Raw genomic sequence first — 26,178 nt, forward strand, 5'->3', positions numbered from 1 at the left:
TAAGCATTGTCTTAGAACAGTTACCATGCCCCAGTCTAGCAATGATAACTCATAAAGTTTGGACCCTCACACTGTGTCCTTTAATCTCAAGCCAAAACTGCAACATCTTCAAATTTTCCAGGACCACAGAGTGAAACCAGATCAACACTAATATAAAGAGCTAATTGGCCGGCGCCGCGGCTCACTAGGCTAATCCTCCGCCTAGCGGCGCCGGCACACCGGGTTCTAGTCCCGGTCGGGGCACCGGATTCTGTCCCGGTTGCCCCTCTTCCAGGCCAGCCCTCTGCTGTGGCCAGGGAGTGCAGTGGAGGATGGCCCAGGTGCTTGGGCCCTGCACCCCATGGGAGACCAGGAAAAGCACCTGGCTCCTGGCTCCTGCCATCGGATCAGCGCGGTGCGCCGGCCGCAGCGCGCCGGCCGCGGCGGCCATTGGAGGGTGAACCAACGGCAAAGGAAGACCTTTCTCTCTGTCTCTCTCTCTCACTGTCCACTCTGCCTGTCAAAAAAAAAAAAAAAAAAAAAGAGCTAATTGCCAGTGAGTTTGGTCACCTCTGACCTCTCCACAAGTCCTTGGTGAAATCCTAGGGTATTAAATGGAATTCAGTATGGAGTCTACATACTCGAGATTAAGAATGAAGGGGCTGAGGTAACAAGATCCATCTTTAAACCCCAAAGAATGACTATCCTGAACAGTACAGTTCTGTTTGGTAGACTCTGGGGTAGGATCAGAGAACTGGGAAAATGTATATAAAGTCATCCAGTCTAACCCCTGCTTTCAAATAATGAACAAGGGTGCCTTCAGTCATGCACTGGGATGGAATCCAATATAAAATATTTTCAGGATTTGAATTATTTCAAAGTATCCCTTGATAATCCTTTCTTATGTCTCATGGGCATCAGCCACCAAGTTAATATTTAACCTAAACGCTCCCTGCTACTAACTTAGCCAATTACTTTATTTAGTACCTTGGAAGACAGGGGAGATTAATAGATCTCCTTTCCTGAAGTCCTTTCTCAATGAGGGAGCTGCCCTTCGCTATGACTCAGAGTGAACAGAGAATGCAGGTAACAATCTCCAAGAACACAGATACATAGATACATAGAGACATAGATTGCTTAATTCAACCAATAGATGGAATCAGGGGTTGAGATATGGTTATATGGTTTTGTTTTTTCCATATATTAGCTCTGAAATATTGAACAAGTGATGAACTATCTCCAAACTTTAATTTCTTTAATTTCTTCTTTTGTGATAGAGATACAGTACTTAAACCAAAGATTGTTACAAAAGTTGTTAAGGTATACAAAAGATTGTCAAGTGCAATTCATATTCTAAATATCCTAATATTTATTCTCATAAGTCAGAAGAATGCTTATAAAATTACAAGTGTTGGGACAGTTTAGCAATATTAGAGTTCTTGTGCATGCTGGTAGGAACGTAAGATGGCACAGAAACAAGGGAAAAAGTATCATAGTTTCTCAAAAAAGAATAAGAGCATACGTTATGGCATAGTTTGTTAAGCAGCTGCCTGGGCATCTGCATCCCATATCCAAGTGCTTGGGTTTAAATCCTAGCTCCACTTCTGATCCAGTTTCCTTCTAATGCCCAACCTGGGAGGCAGAATATGGTGGCCTAGGTACTCAGGTCCCTGCCACCCACATGGGCGACTCAAATGGAATTCCTGGCTCCTGGCTACAGCCTGGCCCAGCTCCAGCTGTTGAATACATTTGGGGAGTGAACCAGTGCATGGAAGTTCTTGGTATTTCTTTCTTTCTCTTTTTCCCTCTCTCTGCCTTTCAAATAAGCAAAAATAAATAAACTTTTAAAAAGTAATATAATCTTTAAGAAATAAATACAGAATTACTGGGCCACCGCTGTGGCACAGTGGGTTAACTCCCTGTCCTGAAGCGCCGGCATCCCATATGGGCACCGGTTCGAGACCTGGCTGCTCCACTTCCAATCCAGCTCTCTGCTATAGCCTGGGAAAGCAGTAGAAGATGGCCCAAGTCCTTGGGCCCCTGCACCCATGTGGGAGACCTGGAAAAAGCTCCTGGCTTCGGATCACTCTCTCTATTTCTCTATTTCTGACACATGCTAAAGCATGTATAACCCTTGAGGACATTAGCTAAATGAAGTAAGTCAGACACAGAAGGACAAAGATTGTATGATTCTACCTCCATGGGTGCCTATAGAAGTCAAACTCATAGAGAGTAAAATGGTGGTTGCTCGGAGCTGGTGGCAGATGAGAATGGGGTGTTATTGTTCCATGTGCATGGAGTTTCAGTTTGGGATGGTGTAAGAGTTCCCGAAGTGGTGGTGGTGGTAATGGTTGCACAATAGTGTGGATGTGCTCAATACCACTGAGCTGCAACTTAAAAATGGTTCAAATGATAAATTTGATGTTATATATCTTTTAGTCACAATTTACAAACAAAATAGACCACAGAGTCCCCACTTGGGAGAGGATATGGAGGACACAGATGCAAAAGCAAAGATATGGGAGTTACCATTTTGTTGGGGAGAGTAAACAAGTACATAAAACACCCAACCCTAAAGGACACCTCCGGAGTGATGCAAGCCTGCTGCAGGAGGTGAGAGGAGGGACAGTGAGTGTGCTGTCTTGCAGAGACTTGGGAAGGCTCACTTGGTGGATGTGGATACCTAGGTGGAGGCTAAGTTTCTCATGGGACCCAGACAGAATTTTTCCAGCAACTACCTCTCTAGTCACTACCTTAGAAAGTATTCATAGCCTCCTGTTACAACTTAACTCCAGGGATCCTCTGCAATATTGAATAGTTGGCTTTTTATATTTTTATAAATATATATGTGTGTGTGTATATATATATATATATATATATATATATATATAAAATTTACTTATTGGCACCTTCAAGCCAAGAGGTTGTCCAGGAAGCTCTCTGAGCAAACTAGACACATGCCATCTTAAACATCTGTTTCAAACTGAGAACTGCAGGGATTGCATGGAGAAAATCAAAAGGCTGGGTATTGATTAACAAATTATCTGGGGTAAGCCAAGTTGCCACAAATCATTAATGCCATTAGACACCCAGGACAGTGGTGCTATGCTGTTAACTCTAAGTGCAGTCTTGCAGTGTACCAAGGAAAACAAAGTTCTGCTTTGGTGATGGCAGAAGGATGTTATTGGGGGTATACTTTGTAGAGTGCGGTCACTATGCTGAGGTACATAAGGAAAAAGGCCTGTATTTAAAAAGCTGACAAATATGGATTCAAATCCAGGTTCTAGCACTTACTACACTGTGACGTTGAACAGTTATTTCTTTGATTCTCATGTGAAGAGATATTATACCTACTTCAGAGGCTTTGGAAAAAGATGACTACAATCTATAAAATGTAATGAGAAGAAAATTAGCAATAAAACTTTCAATGTAAGTATTGGAACCTGCATCTAAATTGTAGTTAAAAAAATAGCTGACTTATATGGCACCAACATTATCCTCAGAACTATAATAAGCACTGTACATTATGAATGCTTAACTCTTGGAAAAATCCTATGAGCGATCCAATGGTGAGGTTAACCATAGCGTGTTACATTTGTAACCTGACTTTACATTTGAGGGAACTGAAGCACAGAGCAGTGAAGATACTTGCCAAATGCCACAAAGCTAGTAACTGTTATTGCTGGAACCCATTTTATAAACAGCAGTATGGTACAGCAGAGATGAAATTTAACAGGCTCCTAAGAAATGAATTCACTATGTATAAAAATGTATCTACCAAAGAGGTCATGCAGGATGTGCAGTTGGCTTTGTTCCTGACTGATTCACCTGATAGGAGTTGCAAAAAGTGAGAGATGACCTAGAATACCTCCAAAATCCATTAAGAAATGAGAAGATCTCTTGTAAGTGGTTGCCAGGAGGCACTCTTCACAGTTATTATAGTAGGAGACTTTCCATGAAGAGTTTTATGAATTCACACATATTAGAAAAAGAATATTCTGAGTTAATACTCATGGGACACAGCAAATCTCATGGCCTACAAATGCTTTCTAATTAACAAATGAAAAAATTTTTTAAATGAATAGCACTGAAGATATTAGAAAAAGACAACAAAATAAAGTCAGGGAAAGCAGGAGGATGGAATTCATACCAAAAAAGCAAATACAAATAAATTAGAAAATGGTAAAATTGGTCCATCATAACTCACACTCTGACAATACACTGACCCTTAGAAACTGTAATCAGGAAGAGTTATGCACAGCAAGATTTTACAGTGGGATAAAACCAATTACATGAGCAACACTTTAAATTAAAGTAGAGGACAAAGTACAAACATTACAATCCAAATTTACAGGATGAATTACTAAGAAAATGGAAACACAAAAATTGATTTAAGAAGATGTAAAGAACACAAGTAGATCAATAACAACAGAGGAAATTGAAACAAAGTAAAAATATGGATCCTTCATAAAGGCACCAGGCTTTGGTGACTAACAATGAACTCTTAAAGACCAAAGAAATGCTGCAAAATTTAATTTGTATCTGGCATGTATTCTTTTTTCAAAATGGACAAAGATGGGATAAAAAAAACCTGCAAACTAAAATACATTTGAATATATTTGAAAAAAATTATAAAAAAGTCTATCATTATATTAAAAGAATACCCTATCATGATCTTGTTTATATATAGTTCTACAACAAGTACTCCATTGATGTAATAATTATAACTTATTATGTTGGGATATTTAAAGGGAAGGTCTATATGATATATTTTACAGGTATAATTTTTTTTTTTTTTGACAGGCAGAGTGGATAGTGAGAGAGAGAGAGACAGAGAGAAAGGTCTTCCTTTTGCCATTGGTTCACCCTCCAATGGCCGCCACGGCTGGCGTGCTGCGGCCAGCGCACCACGCTGATCCGATGGCAGGAGCCAGGTACTTATCCTGGTCTCCCATGGGGTGCAGAGCCCAAGGACTTGGGCCATCCTCCACTGCACTCCCGGGCCACAGCAGAGAGCTGGCCTGGAAGAGGGGCAACCGGGACAGAATCCGGCGCCCCGACCGGGACTAGAATCCGGTGTGCCAGCGCCGCTAGGTGGAGGATTAGCCTAGTGAGCTGCGGCGCTGGCCAGGTATAATTTTTTTAATAAAATGTAATGCCCATTCTTTATTAAAGCAACTCCAAGCCCCTTGGTAAATTAGGAGAGGAAAGAAACCTCATTACCTCAGTGCAGTGGGTCTACCAGAAACCTAAAGCAAACGCACACTTTTCTTCTATCTTAATACCGAAGAAACTGATTTCTCACTAAAGAGTTGGTCCCAGGCAATTGTTCTGGTCAACAGGAAGCCCTCCTTCCTGCAGTCTTCCAAGTACCCAGAATCCTCATAACCCACAGCCGTATCTGCTGAAATATCTTCAGTAGATCTGGCCTTCAAAGGAAAAGATGAGGACATACAAGGGAGCCTGGCATGAATGCCTGTCTGCCTACACTGTGCTAGAAGAGCTGAGTTGCATGCCTATGCCTAGCTGTGAGGTAGGTTCAAGATGCACTCTTGCTATATGCTCAGAAAGAGTGTGGAAAATTGTTTTAGTGAACAATTAGTATTCTCTACCACCATCTGATTCCCTGGCTACCTTACATCCATTTATACCCTTCTTCATACTCATCTCCCTCCCAAGGCAGATGACCAAAAATCCTGTGCAATTGCTACATTCATGTCAAGGTTAATAACTCCAGGGGCAGGTATTCAACGGGGTAGTTAGGAGGCCCACATCCCATATTGGATGCCTGGATTCAATATCCCACCTCCAACTCCTGCCTCTAGTTGAGTGTACTCCCTTTCCTCTTCTCCCTCTCCACTTCCTTCTCCATGGTTCTTTATTGTTTGATGACCTATGAACCAAAAAAGGCGTAACTGCTTATCCCATCCCCCCACCCTAAATAAGTTAATGCAGAGAAGAAGAACAATTGCAACAAAAACTTACACTTGGAAAAGGGAGGGTGGAAAGCACACCAAACCTCATGCCAAACAAAAAATTAAAGCCTCAGTGATTCTCTATCCAGACATGAAAGGCTGAACCAAGAAATGTTAGGGGGTTGTGTAAAAAATTGCTTTTTTTTTTTTTTTTTTTTTGACAGGCAGAGTGGACAGTGAGAGAGAGAGAGACAGAGAGAAAGGTCTTCCTTTTCCATTGGTTCACCCCGCAATGGCTGCTGAGCGGCATGCTGCAGCCGGTGCACCGCGCTGATCCGAAGCCAGAAGCCAGGTGCTTCTCCTGGTCTCCCATGCGGGTGCAGGGCCCAAGGACCTGGGCTATCCTCCACTGTACTCCTGGGCCACAGCAGAGAGCTGGACTGGAAGACGAGCAACCGGGACAGAATCCGGTGCCCCAACCAGGACTAGAACCTGGTGTGCCAGCGCCGCAAGCAGAGGATTAGCCTAGTGAGCGGCGGGCGCTGGCCTAGAGATCTCCTCCTTTCAAATCTGAGTCTCTTCTTAGAATGTGTAACATGTTAAACTGAAGCTACTGTGTTTGTGCCTCACTCCTTCATAGTACCTTCTACGTCCCTTGAAATAGTCTGTGCCTGATTTTGTCATTTATTACAGAGTGACAGAAAATAGAAAAGTACCTTAAGGTTAACATTAATTCATTTAAATACTTCTCTAAATTCAGCAGAATTATGTAGGTCTTAAAGTATGCAACTTCAAGCCATTCAGAATGAATTCCACTTTCACAAGAGTTATTTGGTGGCAAAGGAATGGGACACAGTCTGCCATGCCATGCCATGCCACCTACCGGGCCAGTGTTCCTGTTTACTCAGCTTTTTCCCACAAAATGCCAATGAACATGGTCTCCCATGTGGGTGCAGGGCGCAAGCACCTGGGCCATCCTCCACTGCACTCCCGGGCCACAGCAGAGAGCTGGACTGGAAGAGAAGCAACCGGGACAGAATCTGGCACCCCAACGGGGACTAGAACCCGGTGTGCCAGCGCCACAGGTGGAGGATTAGCCTAGTGAGCCACAGCACCGGCTGAAAATTGCTTTCTAATCATGGAATAGGAAGGCCTTCTAAGCATGACACACTACTGGAAATGTTTAAGTAGAAAGCAGACAGATTTGTTTCATAACAATGTATGATGATGTTTGTTTGGTATAGAAGTTAAGACATATGGAATGCCTGCAACCTATGTTAGAATGCCTGGGTTTGAGTCACAGCTCTACTCTCCATTCCAGCTTCCTGCCAATGTGCACCCTGGGAGTGAGTAGGTGATGGCCCAACACTGCCCATGTGGGAAACCTGGATTGAGTTCCATTGCTCCTGGCTACATGTGCCCCAGCTCTAGCTATTGCAGTCATTTGGAGAGTAAACTAGTAGATAGGAGGTCTCTCCTCTCCTCTTTCCTCTCTCCTCTCTGTCTCTCTCTCTCCCTCCTCCCCTCCCTCTCTCCCTCACTCTGTCTCTCTTTTGCTACCTTTCAAACAAATATTTTAATGTAAATTTCTTTATCTCTGAAGATACCTGAAACAAAACTAAAAGACATGGGTAATAAATATTTATAACATGAATAACAGTTATTATCCCTAGTATCAATAATAAAAAGGAAAGCTATCCAAAATACAAAGTCTTTCACTTTCAAGATGAGAAACAAATTGCAGTGAAGTTCTTTCCTCCCTCAATCCCCTGTAGCCTTCCTCTCTGAGCCTTAGATTTTTTTTAAGTATGTGAATACATAGCTTGTTTTCAAAATTCAGAGATATTTTTGGCTAATTAAAAATTAGGAGAAACCTCTGAGAATCTAAAAGTAGATAATTGCCACCTGGAACTCGTGCTGGGGCCTTTTGGAAAGAACTCTACAAAAGATGGGAGCGTCATCAAGGGCATCCCATGCCTAAAGGTAGTAGAAGCCTGGGGTACAAGGAGGTAGGAGCATTGAAATGACAGGGAAATGAGTCGAGGTGCCTATGCTGGTCATACCAGCTGAATCCCACTCCCTTCTGTTCCACCCATTCAGATCTGTCTGCACACAGGAGACAAGTTTAAAGAGAGGCAGGGCATGGTAATGCCCAGATGAAATGACTGTGCTCAGAAGACTGGCCTACAAAATACTCCACCCAAAATACATCCTACTTTTTTTTTTCACTCTCTCTGAAAACAGTGGAAGTCCTGTTTTCAATCAATATCCGTTTCTCTGCCTCCCTAAGGTTGGCTGTGAGAATGGAAGAATAAAGTGTACAGCAGGGAATTCAAACCACAACCGTGAGCCCACAGTCAAGAATCAACATTTGGCTGGATGCCACCAAGAAAAATACATAACAACCCAACAGAACTACAACTATGAAAAATCAATAGATGGTAAGAAAAAGACTTCTTAACAAGTTTAATTAGTATTTTAGATATAGGTTTGGCAATCATAATAATGAGTCGGGATCTATCTGTCATGAAACAATCAAAGTCAAACCTTGGAACTAAAAATGTAACAAATAAAGTAAAAATGCAGTAGACACAAACAGAAGAATGGGTACAACTGATAAGGAAATTAGATAACCTGATATGAAATTAGACAACAGAACCTAGACATACAGCCCAAGGTGATAAAGAGGTAACAATTTAAAAGACATAGAAGAAAGTTCTGTAAGTAATAATCTTTATCTAAAAGATAACAATGAGAATAGAAGGTGAAATACAAAGAAATAATACAATAGAATTTATTGTAATTGAAGAAACATATTAAGTCTTCAGATTGAAATGTTCTACCAGTTAAAGAGCAGTATACAAATGAACAAATACACACACAAAATTAAAAGGCCCCATATGTGTGAAAGCGTAATGAAAGTTCCGAATGTTAAGGATATGCTCAATATGCTAAAAGCCACAAGTATGCAGAGAAACTATTGAAGCTTCAAGAGAAAGTGAGAAAAAGACTGTTCAAAGTAATTCTAAGCAGATTTGGCATTAGTTTTACATCATCAACAAGACTAGATGAAAAAAAGACATTGGTGCAATGTCTTCAGTTGGCTGAAAGAAAAAGTCTATATTCAGCCAATATGTCATTGAAATGTGAGGCTGAAATAATTCTTTCAAATATCCATGGATTCAGTTTTTTATTAACCTAATAGATCCTCTGTGAATGTTAAAGAACACATGCAAAGACGAGGAGTCCAAGATCTCACGAGGAGCTGCCATGGTTAGCAAAGAAAATCATAAAATAATTTTTTTCTGTGAGATATGATTCCAAGATTATTTTTAGAAAACACTGATACCAAAATTGTGTCAGTTCAGAACGTGAAAGGTGGAGGTGCAGGTGCTGATGAAGAATTGAGGAAAATGAAAGCATTGTCAAGATAATTGAAAGGTCTCATGGCTTAAGAGGGGTGCCAGGGCCCACAACAGACAGAGCAAAGAGCTAGAAGTTGTTTCAATTATTTTATTTTATTTTATTTTATTTTATTTTATTTTATGTTTGGTGCTTTTTTATAAAGTGCATGACGAATGTGGAGGATTTTCTTTTCTTTGGCAGTGAGCTAAAATTTTGCATTATTGAGATGTGAGGGAATCTGAGTTTAAGAAGTCAATTCCTTGAAATCATTATCCTATAGCATTTTCCTAACATATATGACAATTGACTATAAATATGTAATGACTATAAATGAATCTTGTCTTTGTGGTTTTAGTTTTTATACCTTTGAAGTTCCAAATATAACTTCATTTCCTCTAACCCTCCTCTGCTTTTCCCAGTTCTCATTTCTGTTTTAAACAAGCAAGTCAAAAATTACAATTGAGATTTGTTATTAAAAAAAGATAGCTGAAAGAAAATAGTGACTAACTTCAGATAGTGTCAACAATATAAATTTAGCCACTTAAAACAAAGAGTTGATGGGACCACTGGTGGAGCACGGTCAGGAAGTCTGCTATCCAACCAATAAATGCAAAGAAAAAGAACCTCACATGAACACATGAAGATCCTGAGATGGGGAAATGGGAGAAAGGGGGCTAAATGGACAGCACCAAAGATTATGGCAGGAATAGGTCTAAATACAATTTAAACAAACAGCAAATATGAATTGGATAAATTTGTTTCATGAAAGGTAAACCATGAGATTGGGTTTTTAAGATGCTAGCCAGGTACAGCTTACTGAAGAGAGGTAAAACTGTAATGATTCAAATCTACATCTTTATTGAAAATCTACACCAAGCAAGCACTAACAGAGAGTTGTGACAGCACCATCAATATCAGGCAAAACAGAATTTGAAGCGAAAGACACTAAAAAGTATCAAAAATGCATATTATATTGTTAAATAATTCTTTAGAAAGTTACATAACATTCTGAAATATTTGTAAAAATTTGTTTGGGGTGGCATTTGGCCTCATGGTGAATGCCTGTTGGTTGGGATACCCATGTCCCGTATCAGGGTACCTGGGTTTTTGTTCTAGCTTGGCTTTTGATTCCAGCTTCTTACATCAGGTGATGATGCAAGTAGTTAGGTCTTTGCCAACCATGGAGGGCTGCAGCATCTGGGGACTGCAATGCAGGATGGAACGTGCTCACTCACTCTCTCTCTCATCCTCTCTCTTCCTCTCTCCTTCTCGCAAGTAATAAAAAAAAAATTGCTTTAATTTATTTTAAACATAAGTCAAGCATATTTTAAGTCACTTTTAAATAATTCATTGGTTAAAGGGAGTATCAATATTGAAGTTTTAAATTACCTAGAAACAAAAATGAAAGAATTCCAGTCCTATATAGAGCCTATGTAGTCGACTTTGTTTAATACCTGTTCAGTAAATGATTATGGAATAAAGAGAACAGGTTAATGAAGATCTTCAACCATAAAAGAATACTGATAATTTTCATTATTCTCTGATAAAAACATACTCATTATTGAATAATTAATTTCCTTTGAAATGACAAGTAAATAAAAATGCTGTTGTTAACAAGAATAGCTATACAGAAAGCAACTATCTAGGATGACTGAGCTCATAAGCATCCAGTAGAGTTTAGAATTTTGTGACATTTTGCAATGATTGGTTGTATTCCATTATTTCAAATCTTATTTTTAAAAAATGTAATTAAGATTATAAGAGTTATATTTAGTGATAAACTTCCAACATAAAAAAGCATAGTACTATATGAAAGGCCTTTGAAATAAAACAAGATGGGGAGAAGATAATTCCAATGAAATTTTATCTCTAGAGACATACATAATCAAATTCCTCCATTGTACATGCTTGTCTAGAATATTCTTATGTTCTACTCATTTGTGTGTTTTCACCATATTTTATTCTAAGATTACATCTACGGCTGAATAAAATTGTTGGTGTCTAGCATTCATATTTTAGTGGAATATTTGTATATAAATATTTTCATTAAATTACCAAATCAATGATACCTTATGGAATATTAAGAGCTGCATTGACAAATTCATTTGAGGAGAATAAAAGAGCTCTTTGATCCTGTATAGTGAACTAGATGCTTTCTGAAATGATATGAAAATATACTTCTAATGGCAAAACTGTATGACTATATGGAAACGTAAAGGTAGGTTTATATCATGGAGTGCGAGAAATGAGGCTCGCAAGATAACTTGAAGCCAAATGCTATAGGGCCTTGAAAACTTTGGTGTGCATAGGAGTTCAAGAGATTATCTGGTGCTCAGTTAATCCCTCAATTTTACCCTAACAGAAAACAGGCCCCAATAATTCTGATTTCTTATGGATCCTTCCTTGATAATCAGCACAAGTTAGTATTTATCATGAGGAATCTAGCCTATAAACAGTGGGAAACCATTTGAAATTGTGAATTGAATTACAAGAATGGCACAGTCATAACTGTTTAGAGGAGATCTCTTGTGGTGAGTTCAGGATCAATCGAGCCAATTAGAAGTCCTGCATGGGGCCGGCACTGTGGTGTTCTGTGTAAAGCTGCTGCCTGCAGTGCCTACATCCCATATGGGTGTGAGTCCCCGGCTGCTCCACATCTGATCCAGCTCTCTGCTCTGGCCTGGGAGAGCAGTGGAAGATGGCCCTGCACCTGTGTGGGAGCCCAGAAGAAGCTCCTGGCTCCTGGTTTCGGATCAGTGTGGCCCTGGCCATTGCGGCCAATTGGGGAGTGAACCCACAGATGAAAGACTCTCTCTCTCTCTCTTTCTCTCTCTTAGCCTCTCCTTCTCTCTGTGTGTAACTCTGCCTTTAAAATAAATAATTAAATCTTAAAAAAAAGAAGTCCCCTACAATGTGTCAGATCTAAGTAAGAATCGAGAAAAAGGTGATACCCAAGGAAATAAGGGAAAGAAGGACCAAAGCAGACACCTCTTGGAGTCTTGATTCATACCTCGATTCAAAGCCTTGCACGGACTATTGATTGAGTTGCTTAAATTCCCTCAAATGCCATTATCTGGAAAAGGCAGCTGACCCATAGTATCTCTAACCTCTGTGGCACCTGAGACTGCAGTGACCATCTGGGAGCAGAAAGTCAGCCATAGGTACTATTGCAGACCGTGTGCCTCTTCCCTTCTGTAGAGGTCAGTGGTGGATGCCTGACCTAAGCTAGCATCACCTTATATTCTCTCTTGGGACAAATACAAAGATTAAGGATTTGTAGTTAACTTGCACAAGGCTACTTTAAAAAGATGGCATAAAATGAAATTAAAAGAGAAATTTATTATGGTGCAAAAAAATTCCAGAATAATTGTTTCATAATACACATTTTCCATGAACTTTTTGAAGAGCCCTCATGTCAGTGGTGGGACTCAAAATGGAAGATCTGTGCACTCTTGCTATTGAGTTGGGAAGCTTCTTTGAACCAACTGTTGAAATATTTCCTGGAGCCCACAGAATACTCTGTTTTCTTCTAGAAAATTATTTTTTTCAGATAAACTAGCCTAATTTGATTTTTAAATTTTTATTAATCTAAAGAGAACAGATTTCAAGTATTTCATAAGTACAATTCTAAGGAGATAACATATTTCCCTCTTTCCCACTCTACCTCCCTCAATTCCTTCCTTCCTTCCTTCCTTCCTTCCTTCCTTCCTTCCTTCCTTCCTTCCTCCCTCCCTCCCTCCCTTTTTATCTGTTGCATAAACATAATTTAAGTCCAGTCTATAACCACAGGTTTAAAACACCACTAACCATAACATTCAACAAGTAAAAAATGGAAAGACCACAGTTCCACAGAAATACATACAAGAGCTAAGAACAACAATCAAATCACAAGATGTCCATTTCATTCCTATGCATTTTTGTACTCTATATTAACTTCCACATATCAGAGAAAACATATGATATTTGTCTTTTTGGTACTGGCTTATTCCACTAAGTTTAATGGTTTCTAGTTGCATCCATTTTGCTGCAAAGTACAGGATTTCATTCTTTTTTATGACTGAGTAGTACACTATTGGTGGCAATGTAAACTCATCCAGCCATTATGGAAGACAGTACAGAGATTCCTCTGAAATTTGAAAATACATCTACCATATGAGTCAGCCATCCCACTCCTGGAAATTTACCCAAAGAAAATGAAATTACCATATGAAAGAGTTATTTGTATCCCCATGTTTATTGCAAATCAATTCACAATAGCTAAGATATGGAATCAACCCAGATGTCCATCAACTGATGACTGGATAAAGAAAATGTGGTCTATATACACTATAGAATACTAATTTGATTTCTTATGCTTTCAATAAAAAGATTTTGACTAAACAATGCTCAGTGGACTAGACAATGGAAATTTTCTGGCTGTATTTCAGTAATGTTTTCCATCAGAATTGCTCGCTCTCGCTCATTCGCTGTTTCTCTCTCACATTCTCTCCATAAAGTCTCTAATTAGTTTACCAAGCTTTCAACTTACTTGTCCACAAAGCACATTTATCCAGAAATGTGAAAATATCAAGCAACTAAATATCTCCCTCTCTCAACATTCTGTACCTTTGATCAAACATTTTTAGATTTTTATTGCATTGATTATTACTCAAAAGAACTACTTTAAGGTACAAATGTGTTCTGTATTAGAATGTAATGGGAAAGCTGGTATTGTTGACATTACTAATAGAAAAGCTTATATAGCAGAAAGAACCCAGTTTTTATAGTGAAAAAAAAATCACATTCCAATAGTGAGTTGGCCACCTGCCAGCCGTGGAACCTGAATATTTCACTTACCTTAGTGGCAATCACCCATCCATGAGCCTTCAGCAAGATCCTGCTGCCTCCAGCTAATGCTGCCTTGTTCTTCCTTGGGAAAACAACAAGGACAGAGTGATCCTGGCGGTCCCAGCGTCATCGTACATGAGGACATGTCAACAAGGTTTGTGGGAATAAGGAATTAAAAGATAAGTTCATTTTAGTGCAAAAAAATTTTGAAAACCATACATAGTTTTTCCCTAATATGCTTTGTCTGTGAACCATTTGAAGGTTCATTATATCCAAGGATTTCAAATTTTTGCACTAAAATTAACTTATAGTTCAATTCTAGTTTCGAATATTTTTTAAGTACCCTCATACTACTTCAGCTATACTATTATTTGCTTTGTGTTTTGATGCCCATATTTTGTGAGGCTCTGAACACCCTATATTCCTCATGCAGAACGAAAAATTCAGACCATACTTACAAATTTGAATTAGGGATACGTAATTCCGTTCCAAACCAATTTCAGTCTCCTAATCTCACCTCTCAGATCAGGCTCCACCTAGATCAACATGAGCAATAAAACAGGGTAAAACTAGAACCCTGCCTCCCTCTCCACCCCAAGCTTCCTCCTAAGTGTTCATCTTGGGGCCTGCAATGTGAAATTTCAACAGATAGTATGAATAAGAAGGAAAATAAGAGAAAAAAATTCCCACTCTTCCTCAATGGAATCTTTTACTTAGTGTATGGTTAACAATATGATCATTAAGTAAACTAAAAACAGATCTTTGTAAAAAGTAAGAGTGGGAGGCTGGCGCCTCGGCTCAATAGGCTAATCCTCCGCCTGCAGCGCTGGCACACCAGGTTCTAGTCCCAGTCAGGGCGCCGGATTCTGTCCCGGTTGTCCCTCTTCCAGTCCAGCTCTCTGCTGTGGCCAGGGAGTGCAGTGGAGGATGGCCCAAGTGCTTGGGCCCTGCACCCCATGGGAGACCAGGAGAAGCACCTGGCTCCTGCCATTGGATCAGCGCGGTGCGCCGGCCGCAGCGTGCCAGCCGTGGCGGCCATTGGAGGGTAAACCAACGGCAAAAGGAAGACCTTTCTCTCTGTCTCTCTCACTGTCCACTCTGACTGTCAAAACATTAAAAAAAAAAGTAAGTGTGGGAATGTGAGAGGGAGGAAGATGGACAGAAGCATAGTAGGAGGGGGTGTGGGGGCAAATGTCACTATGTTCCAAAATCTGTATATATGAAATACATGAAATTGTATAACTTAAATAAAATTTTTGAAAAATCCATAAAAGCAAGAAATAAAATGAAATAAAAATAAATATTTTAAAAAAGATAAAAAAGATTGCACTTGATTTTGCACCTCTCCAAGTCACTGTTACCTGGCATCTGTTTCCCAAGATTCCTCATGGATTGTGGTTACTTTCTGAGTATAATTAAGATTCTTCATCTACATTCTCTTTTCCATCCACCCTCAAAGTCTGGATTTAGGTAAGGAAGCCAATAGCCAATAGTAGTTTGACATCTTATCTTTTCAGAGATAAGAAAGCTAAACAGCAAAGCCATTTTTTGCAGCTAGCCCCAACTCATCTACTTTGTAGATCACGGAGTTAGGATTTGACTTCAGGCACTCTGATTCCAGCACCTTGCACCTTAGCACTCTGCTATGTGAACATTTAACAGTTTGAAATTAGTATGAACAGTCCAGAGGAGACCAGTATGCACAAAGATTTTACATACAATAGAAGCAGTATTTTAAATCAATGAAGAAAAAAAATGACATTTCAATAAAAGCTGTTAGCAAAAAAAAAAAAAAAAAAATTAAGGTAGGACATTTCACTAGTCTTTATGCCAAAATAAACTTCTGGTGGAACCAAAAAGTAAATGAAAAAAAAAAATCTTACATCTTAGAAACAATAGAAGAAAACATGGAAAATTTTTAAATAGGGAAGACTTACAAGAAATCTAGAAAATTGATATGGCTTCTGAGCTATCAGTTCTCCTGGTAATGTATTCTACCAATTGGTTCGCACAGGGCCACAAAGACAAATATACTGGGTATAACATTATTTAAATATTCTTGTTGGTGCTTTTAAAATTTTACATATTTTTAATTTATTTGAAAGTAAGAGAAACAGAGAGAGTGTAAGAGGGAGAGGGAGAGGGAGAGGGAGAGAGAAATCTCCCATCTACCAGTTAATTTCCCAAATGGCTATAACAGTTTGGTCTGAGCCACACTGAAACCAGAGGCTAGAACTCAATCCAGATCTCCCACATAGGTGGCAGGGATCCAAGTACTTGAACCATCAACTGTTACCTCCCAGGGCATATGTAGGCAGGAAGCTGGAATCAGATGTCTAGGCAAAACTCAAACCCAGGGACTCCAATACAGTATGCAGGTACCCCAAGTGGTATCTTATCTGCTAAGCCAAGCATCCACTCCCTGTTTTGTTTTTCAATAGCGAAGGTTTTGCTCCAACCTAAACATGCTTCATGGAGCATAGGGGTTAGCTTAATAAACATGGTGCTTATAAGAGGGATGCACATGTGATAATATAAACTACAGCCATCAAAAAAAGTCATGTTGCTATGTACATGCTGGCATTGAAGACTCAAAGCCAATATTTTATATCAAATTCAGAAGCTGTCACCAGTTTTAGCCATTAGCTTAGAAAAGGAAGGAATGAGATCAAGAGCTTACAGTGAGATGGGCCTATCATGGAGTTTTTAGAAGATCGGAGGCTAGTCATGGAAGTGGGTAATGGATGGGGGCTGTTGGTGAGAGACTAGATTGGCACAGTCCTTTGGGCAGAAGACAATATAATATCTGCCCTAACTTACTAACTGTGATGCTGAGCTTTTCCTTCCTCATTGGAAAACTGGAAATACTGATAATTTACCTCCTGCTTTTTTTCCGAAGTTTAAATGAGGCCCAGTACTTAACATATAGTTGGCACTTAATAAATATTACCTCCTTTCTCATGAGCTTGGCATGTCATAACAAAATACCGCAGACTCTATGATTATAAAAAGAAACAAGTTTATTTCTCATAACTGTGGAGACTGGGAAGTCCAGGATGAAGGTGCTGGCAGACCTCGTTCTGAGGCCTCTTTGCTTGGCTTTTAAGCAGCTGCCATCTCATTGTGTGCTCACTTGACTTCTTTGTGTGCATGTGTGCAGGAAGGAAGGGAAGAAAGGAGAGGGAGAGAAGAGAAAGCTATCCGGTGTCACTTCTGAAAATGTTCCCACCCTTGTGACATCATCTGACCTTAATTATCTTCCAAAGGTGCTATCACCAAAATCCATCACACTGAAAGTCACAGCTTTAATGTATGATTGACAGGAGGGGAGAGGACAAAACACTCAGTCCCTAACATTCCACACCCTGCCCCCCGAAATTCATGTGCTTCTCAGATGCAAAATGCATACTCATTCCATTCCAACCCCAGAAGTCTTAATTCATTGCAGCATTGATTCTAAAGTCCAAAGTCATATCTATATCAAATGTAGGTAAGACCAAAGGATTCATCCTGAGATGAAATTACTCTCTAGGGGCTGGCGCCGTGGCTCACCTGATTAATCCTCCGCCTGTGGCACCAGCATCCCATTTGGGTGCTGGGTTCTAGTCCCAGTTGCTCCTCTTCCAGTCCAGCTCTCTGCTGTGGCCCAGGAGGGTAGTGGAGGATGGCCCAAGTGCTTGGACCCCTGAACCCACATGGGAGACCAGGAGGAAGCACCTGGTTACTGGCTTCAGATCAACGTATCTCCAGCCGTAGCGGCCATTTGGGGGGTGAACCAACGGAAGGAAGACCTTTCTCTCTGTCTCTCTCTCTCACTTTCTAACTATCTGTCAAATAAATAAATAAATATAATTACTCTCTAATTATGAACCTGTGAAGACAGACATATTATGTATTTCCAACATACAATGGTGCCATGGACATATCTTAATTTGTCTTAATCTCCTTGGGCTATCTTAACAAAATAGCATAGACTGGCTGGCTTAAACAACAGAAATTTACCTCCTGACAGGTCTGGAGGCTGGAAGGTAAGACCAGGGTGCCAGCATGGTCAAGCCTGGTGAAAGCTGTCATCCTGGCTTGCAGATGGTCCCTTCCCATTGTGTTTACCTGACCTCTTACGGAAGCATGGGGAGAGAATAAACTCTATGATGTCCTTCTCTGTAAGGACACCACTCCCATCTTGAGGGCCCCCCTGCGTGACCTCATTTAACCCTAATTATCCACCAAAGGTCTCATCTCCAGATACTACCATTTTGTGGGTTAAGGCTTCAACAGTTGAATTGGAGCAGTGGAATTGGGGATGCAAATACCCACTTCATGTCACCTCTGCATGCATAAGCACAGTTTTGTAGAAGGGAAAATTGCCTGCCCAGTTTTTTGTTTCTGACTGAACAGATGTTAAACAACCTATTTTAGAATTTAATTTATTTGTTTATTTCAGAGACAGAGACCCTCTGCTGGTTCACTCAATAAATGCCTACAATGACTAGGATTGGGCTAGGCCAAAGCTGGGGTTTGGAAACTTAACCAGGGTCTCCTGTATAGGTGACAGGGATCCAACCATTGAAGCCATCTCCTGTTGTCTCCCACATTAATAGGAAGCTAGAATCAAGAGCAGAGCTGGAACTCAAATCCAGGTACTCTTACACGAGTGTCTTAACCACTAGCACCATTAGGCCAAACATGTGACCCCAGAATCTCATTTTCAAGCTGACAGTCCATTTTTAATTAAGATAAAATATCCCAGGGATTTCTTTGTAAGACCTGGAGTAGAAATCAGGGTCACCCACTCAAGCAGACAGCAGGTTTCATCTCTCCATGACATGATTGTCTATGTAGAAAATACTGAGTAATCCACAAAAATATCTCCTGGAACTTAAAAGCAATTAGAGCAAGTTTTCAGGATACATGACTAATATCCTAACATAAAAAAGTCAAGTGCTTTCCTATTAACCAGCAATGAACAAGTGGAATTAAAATATTTTTAAATAATTTTATCTGAAATAGCATCCAAAAATGAAATGAATCTAACAAAGTAAGTACAGGATCATGAAGCAGAAAACTAGACATTCAGATGAAAGAAACCAAAGATCTATATGAATGGAAAGATATTCCATGATCATTGGTTCTTTCTTTTTCTTTCTTTCTTTCTTTTTTTTTTTTTTTCACAGGCAGAGTTAGTGAGACAGAGAGAGAGAGAGAGAGAGAAAGGTCTTCCTTTTTCTGTTGGCTCACCCCGCAAGTTGCCACCACAGCCAGTGCACTACGGCCGGCGCACTGTGCCGATCCGAAGCCAGGAGCCAGGTGCTTCCCCTGGTCTCCCATGGGGTGCAGGGCCCAAGAACCTGGGCATCCTCCACTGCACTCCCAGGCCACAGCAGAGAACTGGACTGGATGACGAGCAACCGGGACAGAATCCAGCACCGCAACCGGGACTAGAACCTGGGGTGCCGGCACCGCAGGCAGAGGATTAGCCTAGTGAGCCACAGTGCCTGAGATCATTGATTTTAAAACAAGGTATTATTAAGATGTTTATAGTTCAAAATAATGTCTTACATACTTGTATGAAGAACTAGGAGAGAGGAGCTCCAAATATAAAGAAAATATTAGGAAATATAAATGCTATGTACTTCACTTGATCAGTTTATGCTATACACATGTAAAATACTTAACAATATCCATAAAATGTATTAGTATGTGCTAATGAAAAATGAAATTCAAAAAATAGATTATTGAGGTGTCAGAACTGTATCTAAATACTCAATATAGAATTTGGGGGGGGGTGTTCCAAGATGGCGGACTAGGGAGAAGATGTGCTGCTCTAGATGAGGGGAACAGCAAAGGAAAAGTGGAGGAGATGCATTCCCAGGGGAGAGCTGGAGCAAACATCGCAGTGTGAATTCTACTGAAGGAAGAGGGACACCTGGGGGGGTGCACCATGCAAGGTCTGGATGCACAACAAGGAGTGGAGAACCACACACAACCCCCACAGCCAGGAACTGGAAGAGAACAAGGTGAGAACACACTGCAGCTGTCCATGCCACTGGTGATATCGCTCAAGGGGAACTTCGCAGATCTTACTGCCTTTAAGTCCAGCCTGGAGCCCCAGCAGGGGTGGGGCACCTGCCTAATCCAGTGCAAGAAAAGTACATTTCTTTCTCCCCATCCCCCAAAAGGGTGCCCAGCAACAGCAGGGAAAAGGGGCGATTCTGACACCAGTAGAACTGTGGCAGCTCTGTGTGCATGTGTAACCAGATTTTATCAGAGGGCAAAACCTGCATGCCCCACTGACTTTGAGTCTACCTGGGAGGGTTGACAGGGAGCTGGGCACCCCCATAGAACCTTTCATCCCACAGTTGAAGAATACTCATTCTTCTCATCAATGCATGGAAGTTTCTCTAGGATAGACCAGATAGTAGGCCATAAAGCAAGTCTCAGCAAAATTAAAAAAAAAAAAAAAACAAACAACTGAAATCACAATATGCATCTTTTCTGATCACAATGGAACAAAGCTGGAAATAAACAAATTAAGAATCTCTAGAAATATGCAAACATGTGGAGACTGAACAACATGCTCCTGAATGACCAGTGGGTCATAGGGGAAATAAAAAAAATCCCTGGAAATGAATAAGATGACAGTACAACAGACAAAATAGCAAAATAGCAAAAGCAGTGTTAAGAGGTAAGTTTATATCAATTGGTGGCCTACCTACATCAGAAATTGGATAGTCAACATATAAATGAGCTGCCAATATATCTCAATAACCTAGAAAAACAACAAACCAACCCCCAAATTAGTAGGAAAAAAGAAATAATCAAAATTAGAGAAGAAATAAACAAAATTGAAACAAAAATAAAAAAGATCTGTGAAATAAGCTTGTGTTTTTTGAAAAAATAAGACATAAACACCACTGGCCCAGCTAGCCAAAAAAAATGGGGAGAGAGAAGACCCAAGTTAATGAAACTAGAGAGGAAAAAGGAGATGTAATAATGAATACCACAGGAGTAAAAAGAACCATCAAGAATTACTACAAATAGCTATATGCCAACAAATTTGAATATCTATAAGAAATGCACAGATTCCTGAACACAAAAACTTTACCAAAATTTAGTCATGAAGACATAGAAAACCTAAACGGACCAAAAACCAAAGGGAAATTGAATCTGTAATAAAGACCCTCCCAACAAATAAAAGCCTAGAACTGGATGGCTTCACTGAGGAATTCTACCAGACTTTTAAAGAAAAGTCTTTCAAACAACTAACTCTAATTCTTCTCAAGCTATTCAAAACAATCAAAAGGGAGGGAATCCTTCCAAACTCCTTTTATGAGGCCAGTATCACCTTAATTCCAAAACCAGAAAAAAATACAACAAAGAAAGAGAAGTACAGACCAATATCACTGATGAACATAGATACAAATATCCTCAAGCAAAATACTAGCTAATCGAATCCAACAACACATCACAAACATCATTCAACGGGACTAAACGGGATTTATCCCTGGTATGTACAAACGGTTCTACATTAGCAAATCAATAAATGTGATACATCACATTAACAACTTGAAGCATATAAGCCATATAATTATTGCAATAGATGCAGAGAAAGAATTTGATAAAACATAATATCCTTCCATGATGATAACCTTAAGCAAATTGGTATGGAGAGAACATTCCTCAACATGATCGAGGCAATATGTAACAAACCCACAGCCAGCATCTTATTGAATGGAGAAAAGTTGAAAGCATTTGCACTAAGATCTAGAATGAGGCAAGGATGCCAGCCTTCACCATAGCTATTCAATATTGTTTTGGAAGTTTTAGCCAGAATCATTAGGCAAGAAAAAGAAATCAAAGGGATACAAATTGGAAAGGAAGAAGTCAAATTATCCCTGTTTGCTGATGATATGATCATATGTATGGGGAACCAAAAGACTCCACTAAGAGATTATAGGAGCTCATAAGAGAGTATGGTAAAGTTCCAGGACATAAAATCTACACACAAAAATTAATAGCATTTGTATACACAAACAATGCCATGGCTGAGAAAGAACTTGTAAGATCAGTACCATTCACAGTAGCTACAAAAAAAATTTAAATACTTTGGAAATAATTTAACAAGCACTGTGGAAGATCTCTACAATCAAAATGACAAAACATTAAAGAAATACAAAAGACACATACTTGGAAGAATCTTCAATGTCCACAGATTTAAAATCAATGCCAATATCAAAATATGCATACTACCAAAAGCAAGTTACACATTCAGAGTGATTCCAATCAAAATATGAAGGGCATTGTTCTCAGATTCAGAAGAAACAATGTTAAAATGAATATGACAACAAAAGAGACCATGAATAGCTAAAGCAATCTTATACAACAAAAACATAGCTGGAGACATCACAATACCAAATTTCAAAATATACTACAGATCAGTTATAATCAAAAGAGCCTGGTGCTGGCACAAAAAATAGAAACGTAGACAAATAGAACAGAAGAGAAATCCAAAACAACCAACTAACCTCTGACAAAAGAGCTAAAATCAATCTCTATAGAAAGGACAATATCTGCAATAAATGGTGCTAGCTTCTACACAAGCAGAAGTATGAAACAAAATCTGTCCTCTACTAGACCTTATGTGAAAATCAACTCACAGTGAATCAAAGATCTAAATATACAACCTGAGACCATGAAATTACTAAAGGGAAACACTGGCGAAATTCTGCAAGACATAGGCATAGGCAAAGACTTCTTGGAAAACATCCCAGAAGTGCAGGCAATAAACATAAAAATTTACAAATGGGATTACATAAAGCTGAGAAGCTTCTGCACTGCAAAGGAAGCACTCAACACAGCGAAGAGGCAACTGACAGAATGGGAGAAAATATTTACAAACTATCAAACTGATAAAAGACTAATATTCTGGATCTATAAAGAGCTCAAGAATCTAAACAACAAAACAAACAATCCAGTTAAGAAATGGGCAAACGACTGGGGCCAGCACCTTGGCTCACTTGGTTAATCCTCTGCTTGTAGCGCCAGCATCCCATATGGGTGCCGGGTTCTAGTCCCAGTCGCTCCTCTTCCAGTCCAGCTCTCTGCTGTGGCTCAGGAAGGCAGTGGAGGATGGCCAAAGTGCTTGGGCCGCTGCATCTGCATGGGAGACCGGGAAGAATCACCTGGCTCCTGGCTTCGAATCAGAGAAGCTCCAGCTGTGGTGGCCATTTAGGGGGTGAATCAATGGAAAGAAGACCTTTCTCTCTGTCTCTCTCTCTCTGTCTGTGACTCTACCTGTCAAATAAAAAATTAAAAAAAGAAATGGGCAAAAGACTTTAACAAGCATATTTCAAAGGATGAAATTCAAATGGCCACAGACATGAAAAAAATGCTCAGCTTCACTAGCCATTAGGGAAATGCAAATAAAATCCACAATGAAATTTCACCTCACCCAAGTTGGAATGGCTATCATCCAAAAATCAAAAAACAATAAATGCTGACAAGGATGTGGGACACAAGGTACACTAATACACAATTGGTGGTAATATAAACTGGTACAACCATTATGGAAGACAGTATGGAAGTTCCTCAAAAATCTGAAAAGAGTTCTGCAACACAACATAGCCATCCCATTCTGGGAATTTACCCAAAGGAATTGAAATCATCATATGAAACAGTTTTCTGTCCCCCCATGTTTATTTCAGCTTAATTCACCCTAGCTAAGATATGGAAGTTAATCCAGATGTCCATCAGCTGTCAACCAGAGAAACAAAAAGTGGTATATATACACTATGGAATACTACTCAGCCATGAAAAGGAATGAAATCCTGTCTTCTGCATCAAAATGGATGCAACTGGAAATCATCATGCTTAATGAAATCAGACAGCCTCAAAAGACAAATATCATGTTTTCTCCTATCTGAAGTAGTTAATACAGAATACAAAAAAAAACCTGTAAATTAACAAAACAGACTTTTGTGATTTAATTGTTTTTAGCTCTTGTTTATACGTCTGTGGAACTGTGGTCTTCATACTTGTTGAATATTGTGCTTAGTGTTGAATTAAGCCAGTGGTTCTATATAGAGTGGATTGAAATTATATTTTTCAAAAATTAAAGAAAGAAAAAGAAGAAAGGCAGAAAGGCAGAAAGGCAGAAGGGAAGGGAAGGGAAGGGAAGGGAAGGGAAGGGAAGGGAAGGGAAGAAGGAAGGAAGGAAGGAAGGAAGGAAGGAAGGAAGGAAGGAAGGAAGAAAGGAAGGAAGGAAGGAAAGAAGGAAGGAAATATGATTGGTTGTCTTCTTAGAATTGCACCTATGAAATATATCAAATTTGTTCTCATTTTAATAAATTTTTTAAAGACAAGTATATTTTAGTTCAAAAATATTTTGAAATCTGTGCATAGTTTTTTTTTTTTTTTTTTTACAGGCAGAATTATACAGTGAGAGAGACAGAGAGAAAGGTCTTCCTTCCATTGGTTCACCTCCCAAATGGCTGCTACGGCTGGCGCCCTGCGCCGATCCAAAGCCAAGGGCCAGGTGATTCCTCCTGGTCTCCCACGCAGGTGCAGGGGCCCAAGCACTTGGGCCATCCTCCACTGCCCTCCCGGGCCACAGCAGAGAGCTGGACTGGAAGAGGAGCAACCGGGACAGAATCCTGCACCCCAACCTGGACCAGAACCTGGGGTGCCGGCGCCACAGGTGGAGGATTAGCCTAGTGAGCCACAGCACTGGCCTAAATCTGTGCATAGTTTTTAATAATAATGTTTTTAACAAGTCTAGTATCTGCTAACACTAACCGATAGAATAAATAAAGGGGAGAGTGATCCAACATGGGAAGTGAGATACTCAGCAGACTCATAGAATGGCAGATGTCCTAAATAGCACTCTGGCCTCAGAATCAGCCCTAAAGGCACTCGGATCTGGCTGAAAAGCCCATGAGAGTATTTCAGGCATGGAAAGCCAAGGCACTCTGGCAAAAAGATCTCTGTGAGTGAGATCCCAGTGGAAAGAACAGGTCTTCAAAGAGGGAGGTGCCTTTCTCTGAAGGGAGGAGAGAACCTCCACTTTGACTATGACCGTGTCTAAACAAGATAAGAGTCGGAGAACTCAAGGGGCTTCCATAGCCTTGGAAACTCATGACTGGTGCATAGGGAGATTATTGATGCCATAAACAGGAGTGTCAATTTGTAAAGTCAACAACAGGAGTCACTGTGCACTTACTCCTCATGTAGGATCTCTGTCCTTAATGTGCTGTACACTGAGGCTTAATGCTATAACGAGTACTCAAACAGTATATTTCACTTTGTGTTTCTATGGGGGTGCAAACGATTGAAATCTTTACTTAATGTACACTAAACTGGTCTTCTGTAAAAAAAAAAAAAAAAAAAAGAAATTATCAATTCCCAACTTGACTCTCACTGGGATTAAACATGACAATAGGTCTGATCTGATTTCATCATCATTTAAAAAAAAATCATCTATTATTTTTCACTTTATGTTTCTGTGTGGGAACAAACTGTTGAAATCCTTACTTAAGGTATACTAAGCTGATCTTCTGTATATTAAGATAATCGAAAATGAATCTTGATGTGAATGGAAGGGGAGAGGGAGTGGGAAAGGGGAGGGTTGTGGGTGGGAGGGATGGTATGGGGGGGAAAGCCATTGTAACCCATGAGTCGTACTTTGGAAATTTATATTCATTAAATAAAAGATAAAAAAAAATAATAATAATGTTTTTACACGAGCTTTTTGAAGACCCCTCAAATATGGTTATGTTTATATTTTAAAAAGTAATTTTTCAGGGCTAGCATAGTGAATTAAGCCATTGTAATGCCAGCATCCCTTATCAGAGTGTCCTTTCAAGTCCCAGGAGTCCAGTTGTTCCACTTCCAATCCAGCTCCATGCTGACGTACCTGAGAAAGAAATGGATGATAGCCCAGGAAGATTGGACCCACTCAGATGGAGATCTAGATTCCTGGCCTGGCAGCCCCAGTTGTTGCACCCATTTGGGAGTGATTCAGCAAATACAAGCTCGCTCTCTCTCTCTCTCCCCC

General features: G+C 39.9%; 1 protein-coding gene and 1 long non-coding RNA gene across 11 annotated transcripts in view; one reads left to right on the forward strand and one right to left on the reverse strand.

The window, feature by feature from the left end:
- The window catches only part of TDRD15 (tudor domain containing 15), a 462,408-nt gene that overhangs the window by 324,006 nt on the left and 112,224 nt on the right, over positions 1 to 26,178 (reverse strand). For 5 of the 8 annotated variants that reach the window (XM_070069382.1, XM_070069381.1, XM_070069379.1 and 2 more), the window contains one exon: positions 14,136 to 14,208. The exons of 1 other annotated variant lie outside the window; for it this stretch is intronic. The gene's annotated coding sequence lies outside the window, so the exon portion shown is untranslated. Of the gene's footprint in view, positions 1 to 14,135; positions 14,209 to 23,133; positions 24,318 to 26,178 lie in introns of those variants that run through there. 2 more of the 8 variants (XM_070069377.1, XM_070069376.1) reach the window with 1 other exon arrangement.
- The window catches only part of LOC103347837 (uncharacterized), a 38,461-nt gene continuing 13,130 nt past the window's right edge, over positions 848 to 26,178 (forward strand). Inside the window, exons 1-4 of one of the 3 annotated variants that reach the window (XR_011386767.1) lie at positions 848 to 1,065; positions 3,765 to 3,881; positions 8,185 to 8,335; positions 24,551 to 25,756. This is a non-coding gene — a long non-coding RNA (uncharacterized lncRNA). Of the gene's footprint in view, positions 1,066 to 3,764; positions 3,882 to 8,184; positions 8,336 to 24,550; positions 25,757 to 26,178 lie in introns of those variants that run through there. The other 2 variants (XR_011386766.1, XR_011386765.1) reach the window with 2 other exon arrangements.

The sequence above is a fragment of the Oryctolagus cuniculus genome, chromosome 2 (assembly GCF_964237555.1).
Source record: "Oryctolagus cuniculus chromosome 2, mOryCun1.1, whole genome shotgun sequence".
NCBI lineage: Eukaryota > Metazoa > Chordata > Mammalia > Lagomorpha > Leporidae > Oryctolagus > Oryctolagus cuniculus.